Source organism: Bufo gargarizans, chromosome 2 (genome assembly GCF_014858855.1).
Source record: "Bufo gargarizans isolate SCDJY-AF-19 chromosome 2, ASM1485885v1, whole genome shotgun sequence".
Taxonomy (NCBI): Eukaryota; Metazoa; Chordata; class Amphibia; order Anura; family Bufonidae; genus Bufo; species Bufo gargarizans.
In genome coordinates this window covers 232412511-232425700 of record NC_058081.1, presented here as the reverse complement: position 1 = coordinate 232425700, position 13190 = coordinate 232412511, and positions in this window count along the sequence as shown.

Genomic DNA, 13190 nt, shown 5'->3' with positions numbered 1-13190 from the left:
TTTTCAGTTTTGATCAGTCAGAAGAACAGAAACATAAAAAAAAATGATCCGTTATTTTGAGCATCAGTTATGAACAATTTGCATAAGTTTGAGTCACTTCTCTTAGAGATCAGTTATTTTTCATGGAAGAAAAAGTCCTGCATGCAGTAAGGGTAAGCATGCAAATAACAAATGAATATGTGTTTAAATGATGAAAATGGTGTCAAAAATTATAGATGCCACCCACATTTCAATCCACTTCTGGATTCCTTGTGGACTGACATGTGAGTGTTGAACCTATTATTTTTAGTGTCCTTTTTAGTATTTAAACACCTTGTGAGGCCCGGGCTATATCAGCCAGTCTTGGTGGGGCTCAGAGCTCTCTGCCTACTCCCATTGTATGCATGGTCACATGCTGGAGGTTACTGGGAGATTGCTTTGAGTCGGACCTTGCGCACCTGTAATTCGCCCACTGGCTCCTGGTATTGCCCAGGTAGGTTTAGCATTAGGTTCCCGAGCTACTTGAGAAACCTTGGCGCGGTGCTCGGGCTTAGACATGTCCTCCAAGCAGGATATGTTGGCTAATTCTCAATTTTACACCAGTACGAGGGTTAGGCTGCTTTCACACTAGCGTTCGGGTGTCCGCTCGTGAGCTCCGTTTGAAGGGGCTCACGAGCGGACCCGAACGCAGCCGTCCAGCCCTGATGCAGTCTGAATGGATGCGGATCCGCTCAGACTGCATCAGTCTGGCGGCGTTCAGCCTCCGCTCCGCTCGCCTCCGCACGGACAGGCGGACAGCTGAACGCTGCTTGCAGCGTTCGGGTGTCCGCCTGGCCGTGCGGAGGCGTGCGGATCCGTGCGGATCCGTCCAGACTTACAAGTGCGGATCCGTCCAGACTTACAAGTACAAGTAAGTCAATGGGGACGGATCCGTTTGAAGATGCCACAATGTGGCTCAATCTTCAAGCGGATCCGTCCCCCATTGACTTTACATTGAAAGTCTGGACGGATCCGTCCCAGGCTATTTTCACACTTAGCTGTTCTATGCTAAAAATAATGCAGACGGATCCGTTCTGAACGGAGCCTCCGTCTGCATTATTATGAGCGGATCCGTTCAGAACGGATCCGCCCGAACGCTAGTGTGAAAGTAGCCTTAGTAAGACAGCAGAGTGCACCTGTCTTTGTTTTTGTTATGTTATTTTGACTGCTTATCACATCCACACAATTGCTATCCTGTGTAGGATGTCCATTGTGGTACTTGTGGTCCGCTGCACGCATCCTCCATTGTATGCATTTTTTCTGGGGATTGCCATTAGCAACGGGCCACAAGTGCAGGATCTGCCCCCCAGTATAGATGCACCACTGCATATGGGCTTGAGCACTTCCTGCTTTTTAATACCACGCCAATTTGTAGTTTGTTGTTTGTATACTTGCCCTTCTGTAACTTCAGAAAGGGGCCCCAGAGCCTAAAAACACAATGTTTTTTGATGATATAAACCACTCTTCATTTTTATTGTGTTATATTTATTAATTTAACCGTGAATCATCTAATTAAAAGTCATTTTTGATTTGCATCCAACCATTTGTTCCTGTGCCTTTAAGGTCCTGGACAGCAGCCCTGGACTCTCCAGTCAGCGGCTACAACTATACCTACTGGTGTCACTGCTCCAATCTTTTATTTAGGTCCCTAGGGCAGTGTATCAATTTGTGTGTGCCATTTTTATAGAATAACTATCACTCGGTGCATGGGCACTATCTCTTCGCAAGCCAACTGTGACATTACCTTTCATAAGATACATCCTTAAATATTACATACATGCTAAGTGCATTTAATCCATAATGGTGCACATGCTACTTACATTTCACCCTGGCATCTCACAGTGGCATAATGTATCAAATGACATATCATTCATAGCAAATTAAAGTGCATCTCATGTACATAATACACAGTACTGCCCTTTTCCACAGTAAATATGCACTAAGTTGTCCAAATTTGTAATATATTTCTAATGCAAGCATTTTCAATCCCCTTACAGGCTCCCTATGAAATTGGTCCCAATGTGCATCTGTCTGAGATCAGGAAGTTGGACTGTGAGTCTATAATGTGATATGTTCTGTAAAGCACTTATGAATATGTTGATGCTATATGAGAAACAAATATAAAACTGAAATATTACATCAAATTTCTTTCTTTCTCTTTAGATACCTATATATATATATATATATATATATATATATATATATATATATATAAAAATCCAGAAAAACGAGCGGCACTCCAATGGATAAAAGTAAGTGAACCTTTTAGTCACCCAGGTGGTGCAATGTTTCGGCTCTAAACATGAGCCTTCTTCCTATATATAATTTAACATACTCTATTTCTGTTATAAACCTATACAAATATCTATTTAAACTTATGATTTATTTATTATCATGTAAATCTGTATTTGTTTGCAAGAGGGAGCTATTGAGCTACTTTGTTAGCCATCTATGGCCATTTTCTTGGTGCTTTTATTAATGTATGAGAACAATATAGTATCTTTTAAGTGCTTACTGTATGTAGACTGCAAACTGACCAAGCTAATCTTACCGACATGTTAACGTGTGATTCATCCACAATTAGTATTAATACTAAGCATGTAATATGCATTATTGGCATTTAATGGACATATATGAAAGCTGTGATCTTTATAGTGCTGATTATCCATGGACTTCCTTCTTTGAAAACCAGCAAGGCACTGTGGGTTTCAATGCATAAGTTGAATAAGGCTCTCAACAAGCCTAAGTATATCTCCAGGCGCTTCTGTTCTGATGTATTGCTCCTGAGCTTTGAAAATCATGCAATTTTGCCTGTTTTTTTATTGTCTGTACACTTGAGATGTTACATAAAAACGCAGTAAACAAAATGGTGAAACACAAGACAAATACAAAAAAAATATATAAAAGAGCATAAATATAACTCCACAAAAGAAATATCTGATGATCCTGATCCTGTAGCAAAACCACATGATTATGATATCTAGACTCAAAATAAAAATAAAAATTACTCCAAGAAATATAATATGATAATTTTATTTATTTATTAACATACTTTGCAGTTTATATGTTTCACCCAGATGTTACCACATCGAATTCACTTTGAGCTACACACGATAAATAGTGTTGGGTGCGAATATTCGAATCGCAAATATCAGCACTTTGAGAATTTGCAAATATTTAGAATATAGCACTATATATTTTTAATCTTGAATATATATATATATATATATATATATATATGTTTTTTTTTTTTTTTAAAACAGTACAAATGATCCCTCCCCTGCTTATACCTAGCAAGTTGCCTACCCCTTACTATATAAGAATGCCCCATTTTGTGCTGTTTTATGCAGTTGTGTGAGAGAGAGGAGTGTGATTTCTGTGCTTTGCTGAATTGCTGTGTCATATTACATTTGATAACTCATATACATAATCCAGATAGTTAGTGGTAGATAGTGTAGGTTAGTTAGTGAATAGTGTAGCTGATAGGTTCCAGTGCAGGGTGTTAGGTACATTAGTTAGTTAGCTGTCCGCATCTTTTGTGGCCCCAGTGAAGTGAATGGCTCCGCATCCAAGCCGCAGTCGTGTGCATGAGGCCTTAGGGTTTTGTGTGCTATGATTATTGTCAGCGTCTTTTGTCTGTGAAAAAAAAAGTCTTTTACTGTGTTTTAGTGTTACTGTTTTAGGGTTTTCTGTGCTAGGTAGGGATTATTGTCATCATCTTTTGTCTGTTAAAAAAAAAAAATGTATTTTGCTGTGTTTTAGTTTAGAGACAACCATCATCCTTCCCAGATGGACGAATGGAAGTCTCTGTCTCAGGCCCAGATACAAACAACAGGGAATAATACAAAATACAAGCAAACACAACACTTAACTTCTGAAGAAAGGGACGAGCAGGAACACTAGAGACGACCTCACACCAGCTCAGCCAAACCCAAATGAAGCTATCTACCGCATAGTCATAAGGGAGGGGTAAGATTATAAAGGGTAGAAGTGATAACCACTGAGCAACAGCTGGGAACAGGGAAGTGGTCATTAACCCTGTCAATACTGAATCAAGAGAAATCAAGGAGGGTGTTAGATTCCTCCACACTCAGCCAGTCTTCTTGATCTCCTGACATCAGTCACCTGAGGGACCGTGACAGGCACGTCCGCTACCAGTCTATGCTCCTGCTTGTGAGCTTAGGGGAACGGAGACACCCTGGACCTTATGTTCTGGCCACCCTCCGGGCTCAGGTCCAAAAGTGGCTGACACCCAAAGGCTCCAGGCAGGTATGGTTGTCTGTGACAATGGCATCAACCTCTTCGCTGCCCTCCCTGCTAGCAGTCTAACACATGTGCCCTGCATGGCACATGTCCTCAACCTTGTGGTACAGAAGTTCCTACGCACATACCTAAGGTTAAGCGACATTGTGCCAAGGGTATGGAGGATTGCCAGCCACTTCCGGCACTTCCCAACCGCATCCCTGTCCAAACTGCAGCAGTACAAGAGACTGCCACCTCACAGGCTGATTGTGGACAGTGTGACGTGGTAGAACTCCACCCTCCACATGCTGGAGAGGTTGTGGGAGCAGCGACAGGCAGTGAAAGAGTATTTGCTGGACCAAGGCACTTCTGGGCCATCACACCCACTCCCCTACATCAACAATGCAGAGTGGGGGCAGATACACCAGGTCTGCCACATGTTGGTCCCTATCAAGCAGGCAACCAAGATGGTCAGCGGGGAGCATGTCGGCCTCAATGACATGCTCCCCATAGTGTTCATGGACGAGGAGGAGAAAGAATTTGTTGAGGAGTTTGTTGATGTCCAGGAGTCTGGACCTGGTCAGGAGGGAGAGTCGTGCTGGGGGCACCGTTAGCCTGGGGGTGGGGTGACTCACACAGGGAGCAGCAGCAGGAGGAGGAGGACCAAGATGTCATGGTCCCGGGCAGCTAAGAAGATTCACAGCGGGCTGTCCTCTTTGCCATGGCTGCCCACATGCTGTGATGCCTCAGGTGGGACCCCTGAATCAGGAAAATTAAGGAGAGGGATGATTTTTGGTTGGCCACCCTTTTAGACCCTCGCTGCAAGGGGGAACTGGAGCAGTTCATCTCAGGCAGCGGGAGGGATGCCTGTATGCAAAACCCGCGGGCCTGTCTGCTCCTCTGGCTGGAGCAGGCAAACCCTCTGCCTCACGCTCCAGTTGTCCCCGCTCATCTCTCCCAGCGGGTGGCTGTCCCAAACAGCTCAAGACGAGTAGGTGATCTTATGGGTGAGATGAGGTTGTTCTACCAGTCTGTGCAATCGAGTAGCAGCAGTCACCACCAGCGGCTCGCCCGCATGCTGGCAGACTGCATGGGGTCTGTCTGTGCTTCTGACAGCATGAGCACCGATGACCCCATGGAGTACTGGGTTGCCAGGCTGGACACCTGCCATGAGTTTGCTCAGTAGGCGCTGGAAGTATTGTCTTGCCCCCCCTCCAGTGTACTGTCTGAGCGGATATTTTTTGCCCATTCATCTTTAGCAATGAGCTCCAAATCTTTCAGGTTGAGAGTCTTCTTGCCATCACCCTGATCTTTAGCTCCCTCCACAGATTCTCAATTGGATTCAAATCTGGACTCTGGCTGGGCTACTCCAAAACATTAATGTTGTTGTCTGCTAACCATTTCTTCACCACTTTTGCTGTGTGTTTTGGAAATGTCCACTGGTGCCCAAGGCCAAGTTTCTCTGCAGACTGCCTGATGTTGTCGCTGAGAATCCTCATGTATTGCTCTTTTTTCATGGTGCCGTTTACTGTGATTAGGTTCCCTGGTCCATTGGCTGAAAAACACCCCCAAAGCATTAGGTTCCCACCACCATGTTTGACAGTGGGGATGGTGTTCTTTGGGTTGAAGGCTTCTCCTTTTTTACGCCAAATGAAGGAAACATCATTGTGACCAAACAATTAATTTTTTGTTATATCTGACCATAACACAGAAGACCAGAAGTCTTCTTCTTTGTCCAAATGAAATTTTTCAAAGGCCAAGCGAGCTTTTGTGTGCCTTATCTGGAGAAGTGGCATGGCCTTGGTCTGCATCCATGGAACCCAGCAGTGTTTAGTGTCTATTGGATTGTCTGCCTTGAGACATTGCCACCAGCAGAGCCCAGATTCACCAAGATGGCCTTGATGGTGATCCTTGGATTCTTTTTCACCTCTCTAACTATCATCCTGGCCAGCACAGGTGTCACTTTTGGCTTCCGACCACGCCCTCTAAGATTTTCCACAGTGCGGAACATCTTGTATTTTTTGCTCAAATGCAAATAAAAGCTGAGAAATGTTTTTTTTTCCCCCCACAATAATGCCTCTTGTACATCATCTTATTATCTTTTGGGAGACACCTATGTAATTTTCCGTCCAAAAATTACTTGCTGGTTGAATAAAAGTAACTTTAAGTCAAAATTTGCCAGGGGTATGAATAATTATGGGCAGCACTATATATATATATATATATATATATATACTACACATTAAGCCCGTTATAATAACGGGCGCTAGAACAGTAGTTCATAAACATTAGTAGGAACAGTCTATCTTAAATGGCAAGGGAACTTGACCTCATTGGCTTGTGTTGAATTACTCGATTCAATTGATTAATCGCTTCGGCTTCAGCCCTAGTATAGTGTAACCCATAGTCCTCTGTGTGATCTCTGGACAATGCCCTCCATACATAAACCATACTGGAAAATAGTCCTCTCAGATACCAATTGGCACACAGCACTCCACACGCTGCCCACATCGGTCTGCTCTCAGAGAAGAACACTGCTGTAACATTCCTCCAAGCCACAGGGCAGCAGGACTGGCGGGGTTTAGCACCGGGTCTCTCATCCTCCTTTTGTCTGTGAGGAGGCATAGTTACCGCTGCTCGCACGACTCATACATGATCAGCGTCACACACACACTGGGCTGTGGCCATCGGCAGCACTCAGCAGTCCTCTGCCTGTCTGAGCACAGAAACCAGTGATGAGCCAACTTGCCTCGGCCTGGGTGTGGAAGTGTCTCCGGGTGTCTCTCTGCGGGATCAGTTCCCCTCCCCTCGGTGATGACTCGAGGGGTCATCGGCTGCTGGTGTGGTCCTTGGCGGCTGCCTCCAGTGCACAGCCTGGCTTATCGATCGCAGGTCAAGCTGCTGAATAAGCCTTTAGCTGCGAGGCTTGGCTACACATGGGGGGTAGTGTCACACAGCCAGGGCCAGATATCACCAGGAATTGGGCTGACAGGCAACGGGGAGCACCTACACTGTTATCCAGCAGAGTAGAGTTTGTAGTCTGTTTTGAAGGCACCATGTGTTCTCGAGTTACATAGGAGTGCTGGTAAACTTACCCCACAAAACGAATGCAGCTCTGCTTCATCTTTGTGGACTTGACATAGAAATTCATATCCTTTAGGTCCATGAAAATCATACAGTAATCCGGTCCTATACAATACAGATGTCTGGAGGGGGAGAAAAATGCAGCGCTTCCAGGGAGAGATGGGGTAGAAAGATATATACATGTGGCCCATCCTGCTATAATCTATCTATCTACCCCATCTCTCACTGGAAGCCCTGAAATCTTCTCCCCCTCCAGACATCTGTATTGTATAGGACTGGATTACTGTACATTTTTCTTCAACCTACAGGATCTGATTTCCTATATCAAGTCCACAGAGATGAAGCAGAGCTGCATTCATTTTGTGGGGTAAGTTTACCGGCATTTCCATGTAACTCAAGAGCACATGTTGCCTTCAAAACAGACTATGTTGTACTAATTTATTGTGGGCTTTACAAACTTCTTACAAAGACCCTGCTGCTGTCAGAGGTGTATAAGTTTATTTTTGGTGTTGCCCTAGTCTGATGGGGACCCATTCCTGGGAACACATTGGGAACACATTCCTGCTGCAAACAAAGAACCTGCTGCTGTCTGTTCCTGCTGAGTTAGGTTGTGCTATGTGTAGGCCTTAGACTCGACTATTACCATGTACCTGCTGCTGCTGTCTGTCCTGATCATGCTGAGTTATGTCTAGGCCTTATACTCCACCGTTACCTTTAACTGCTGCTGTCTGTCCTGATCGTGATTAATTATGTGTCGGCCTTATACTACAGCGTTACCATTTCCCTGGTGCTGTCTGTTCTGTTCCTGCTGTTTCCTGCTGTGTTAGGCCCAGCTATGTGTATGGCTTATTCTACAGCCTTACAATTTACCAGCTACGAATGTCTGTCCTGATATTACTGAGTTAGGTCCAGCTATGTGTATGCCTTATACTACAGAGTTAGCATTTCCCTGCTGCTGTCTGTTCTTTTCCTGCTGAGTTAGGCCCAGCTATGTGTTTAAAGCAAACTCAGCAAGGGACAAAAAAGAATACCAATCCTCCTGATTCTTCGCCACAAAACAGAGCAGATATGTCTCCAGATTCTGATTGACGCGTTCGGTCTGACCATTCGACTGTGGGTGAAAAGCAGAAGAGAACGACAACCGAATCCCCAAGCGAGAACAGAAGGCCTTCCAGAATCTGGAAACAAATTGCGTGCCCCTATCAGAAACGATGTCTGAAGGAATGCCATGCAATTTAACAATGTGATCAACAAACGCTTGTGCCAACGTCTTAGCATTAGGTAACCCAGGAAAGGGAATGAAATGCGCCATTTTGCTAAAACTGGTCCACTACCACCAGAATCACAGTCTTCCCCGAGGAACGAGGCAGGTCCGCAATGAAGTCCATGGACAGATGCGTCCAAGGACGGGAAGGAATGGGTAACGGGAGGAGAGAACCCGATGGTCGTGAATGAGGTACCTTGGCACGAGCGCAGGTCTCGCAGGCTGCAACAAAACCCTAAACCGTCTTACGAAGAGCCGGCCACCAGAATCTCTGAGCAATGAGATCCACTGTGGCTCTACTCCCCGGGTGCCCAGCAAGGACAGTATTGTGGTGCTCCTTAAAAACCTTGTGTCGTAAAGCGAGAGGCACAAATAACCTCCCAGGAGGACAAAGATCAGGAGCTTCTGCCTGGGCTGCCTGAACCTCTGCCTTCAAATCAGGATAAGGAGCAGAGACGACCACCCCTTCAGCCAAAATGGGACCCGGGTCTTCAAAGTTCCCCCCTCCCGGAAAACAACGTGACAGGGCATCCACCTTCACATTTTTAACCCCAGGGCGGAACGTGACAACAAAATTTAACCTAGTAAAGAACAAAGACCATCTGGCCTGTCTCGGGTTCAGACGCTTGGCCGATTCCAAGTAGGCCAGATTCTTATGGTTGGTAAACACGGTAATAGGGTGTCTGGCTCCCTCTAACCAATGGCGCCATTCCTCAAAAGCTAATTTGATGGGCAACAACTCCCTATCTCCCACATCTTAATTTCTCTCTGCAGAGGAGAGTTTCCTTGAGAAAAAGGCACACGGTCGCCATTTGGCAGCAGAGGGACCCTGAGATAAGACCGCACCCACACCGACCTCAGAAGTGTCCACCTCAACAATAAAAGGTAGAGAGACATCAGTTTGTACCAAAATGGGAGCGGAAGCAAAACTCTCTTTGATACTAGAAAAGGCTTTAAGTGCATCTACCGACCACGAGGAAAAATCGACCCCCTTTTTAGTCATATCAGTGAGTGGCTTAACAACAGAGGAATAATTCAAAATGAACTTTCTGTAATAATTGGCAAAACCCCAAAACCGCATCAGCGCCTTCTGATTCTCAGGAAACTCCCAATCGAGCACAGCGTGGACCTTCTCAGGGTCCATGCAAAAACCAGAAGCGGAGAGAAGAAAACCAAGAAATTAAATCTCCGGTACCGCTAACACATTTTTCCAGTTTAGCGTACGATTTATTCTCCCGCAGAATCAGCAAGACCTGACGTAAGTGGTCCCGACGAGTCTTGAAATCAGGAGAAAAAATCTAAATGTCATCTAGATACACCAGTACAAATTTCCCCATTAAATGATAAAAATGCTGTTCACAAAATGTTGGAAGACGGCCGGAGCATTTATCAAACCAAAGGGCATAACCAAATTCTCAAAATGACCCTCGGGGGTATTGAAGGCTGTCTTCCATTCGTCTCCTTCCCTGACAAGGTTGTATGCCCCTCTTAAATCCAACTTAGAAAAAACTTTAGCCCCAACAATCTGGTTAAACAGGTCCGAGATCAGAAGAAGCGGATATGGGTCACGAATTGTGATACGGTTCAGCTCCCTGAAATCCAGACAAGGTCTTAAAGAACCATCTTTTTTCTTAACAAAAAAAAACCCAGCGGCAACAGGTGACTACGAGGGTCAGATGTGTCCCTTTCTCAGGCTCTCAGAAAGTACACATAGTGACTCTTTCAGGTTGGGAGAGATTGTATAAACGTGATTTTGGCAGCTTGGCGTCTGGGATGAGATTAACAGGGCAGTCGTACTCCCGGTGAGGGGGCAACTCCTGGACACCACTCTCGGAAAACACATCCGAAAATTCAGAGAGAAAAGATGGTACAGTAGAGACCTCTGAAAGAGACGCCGTGAGACAATTCTCTCTGCAAAACTCACTCCAACCATTTATTTGCCTTGCTTGCCAATCAATGGTGGGGTTATGTTTTGTGAGCCAGGGTAGCCCCAACACTAGAGGAGTAGGTAATCTGCGTAGGCCGAAACACGACATATCCTCAACACGAGCCTCACCCACAGTCAAACGGATATTGTGAACTATGCCCTTTAATGATCTTTGAGAAAGTGGAGCGGAATCGATAGCAAAAACAGGTATATCCTTTTCCAAAGTGCATACCTGGAAACCATGCGTTATTGCAAATTGATTATCAATGAGATTGAAAGCTGCTCCACTATCTACAAAAATCTCACAAACAATGTTCTTGCTGTCTAGCACCACCCTGGCAGGTAGAAGTAAACGGGAACTACAGCCAAGCTGCAAACCTTCAAATTCCACATCAACCTTGTCAATAGTAGCAAATGGAAAGTTTTTAGAGGTTTTTTTTTCCTTTTTGTTTTTCTTTTATTACCCTCAGAAAACTCCATGAATCTCCTAGAGGGGCAAACATTAGCCAAATGATTTATACCCCCACAACAGAAACAAACCCTCCTCTGAGAGCTGAATCCTCTACTATCAGAGGCTAGCAAACTCAGCTGCATGGCCTCCTCCTCAGAGGGGATTGAGAGAGACTGAGACCCCTGCGCACTGAATGAGACAGCCTCACTGTCCTTGGGCTGAATATAACAGGAAGGAGTAGTCTCCTCTCTCTTTCTAAGACGCCTGTCAATACGAACAGCTAGAGACATGGCAGACTCTAACGAGGCTGGTCTCTCATGAAAAGCAAATGCATCTTTCAATCTTTACAAAAGACCATGGCAAAATTGACTTCGGAGTGCAGCATCATTCCAACCAGTATCAGCTGCCCATCTCCGAAATTCAGAACAATATATCTCTGCGGACCGTTTACCATGGCATAAAAGACGCAGTTTAGATTCAGCCAGAGCAATACGATCCGGGTCATCATATATCTGCCCCAGGGATACAAAAAATTAATCCACCGATCGGAGGGGCCATGCCCCCACCTGCAGCAAAAAGGCCCAAGACTGAGCGTTATCCCTGAGCAGCGAGATGATTATCCCCACCCTCTGCTCCTCATCACCAGAGGAATGGGGAAGTAGGCGAAAATGGAGTTTGCAAGCCTCTCTAAAGCGAACAAAATTCTCACTACCCCTAGAGAACGTATCCGGAAGCGAGATCTTAGGCTCAGAACAAACTCAATGAGCGCCAACAGAACCAGTCACCTGAAACTGAGACACAGTTTTACGGAGATCTGCTACCTTCAGCGAAAGACCGTGCATGCGGTCTATCAAGGCTGAAACCGGATCCATGCTTAAGACGGTTAAGGCGGTTTATAATGTCACGGATGATGTTGCAGATAGCTGGAACTTATAAATAAACATCTGACTGGCTTGATCCCAAACTAAGGAGCATATGGGTGAGCCCTATAAAACCCTAAGAGCTCTCCCTGACTGCTATGCCCATGCAAGGGTCTTAATGGTAGACGATTGCATAACCACGTACCTAAGACTGTGTGACACCTGAAGACCCTATAATAGTGAGGGGACACGACCACCGGCTCCCTGCACTTAATATGGACGGAGTCAGGGTCACCTAGAATCAAGCCAGAAAGGAAACACAAATAAAGAAAAAGACTTATCTGAGCAAACAGAAGCAGCAGCCTCCAGCAGGGAACACCTCATCCAGGAAGTAGTATAAACCGCAAAGTGAGGCAGTATGGGAGGGAATATAAAGGGAGACAATTAGTCTAAATAGGTGACACCTGGGAGAAGGAACGGAGATGACAAAGTGAAACCAAAACAAAGAACGTCATGCAAGAGGTAGAGAAGAACGTCTGCCAGACATTCTCACAGAACTGGCGGTGACAGCACGTTACCCGAGCGGCGCCGGCGGAATGTGGAAGTAGAGCGTTTGCAGTGGCGTCTCTAGGAACAATATATATGGTGGGCACATTAAATAACACAGTCAAAAATGGGGGGGGCACTAATAATTTTCACCACTTAAACTCTTCAGGACACATGACGTACCCCCATGTCAGCGATCGCAACAAACCGCAGGTCAATTCAGACCTGCGGTTTGATGCACTTTCTGCAGTTTCTGATCCCCGCGGTCCCTGACCGCGGGGATCAGAAACTTTAATATGCCTAAAATATAGATTTTTCACCCCCCCCCCCCCCTTGCACCCCTGAATGATTTTCTGGCGACAGGAGGTGCAGGGGGGGTTGCAGGCGGTGCGGGAGGAGGACAGTGCAGCAGGCGGGATCGTGATTCCCCGCCCACCTCCTCTTGAATAATTATTAGTGGCCAGTGGTTATACCAGAGTGTCAGCATCTGTGATGCGATGTCAGCCGTTTAACCCTTTCCATACTGCGGTCCGGAAGAGTAGAGGTTAACAGTCGGGAGCTCCCTCTCCCATCGGGGGGCTGCTATGCCTTTGCAGCCCCCAGACAGGATGGTGTCACAGAAGGAGGGAGCTCCCCTCCTTACCCTTCCCCGTCTGCGCAGTTGTGGCCACTACTGAGCAGACGGGGAAGGTTCCCATGGCAACAGGACGCCTTCTCAGGCATCCTGCTGTCCATGGTGCTGAACAGATCTGTGCTAAAGGCATAGATCTGTTCAGACAAAGTGTAAGTAAAATACAG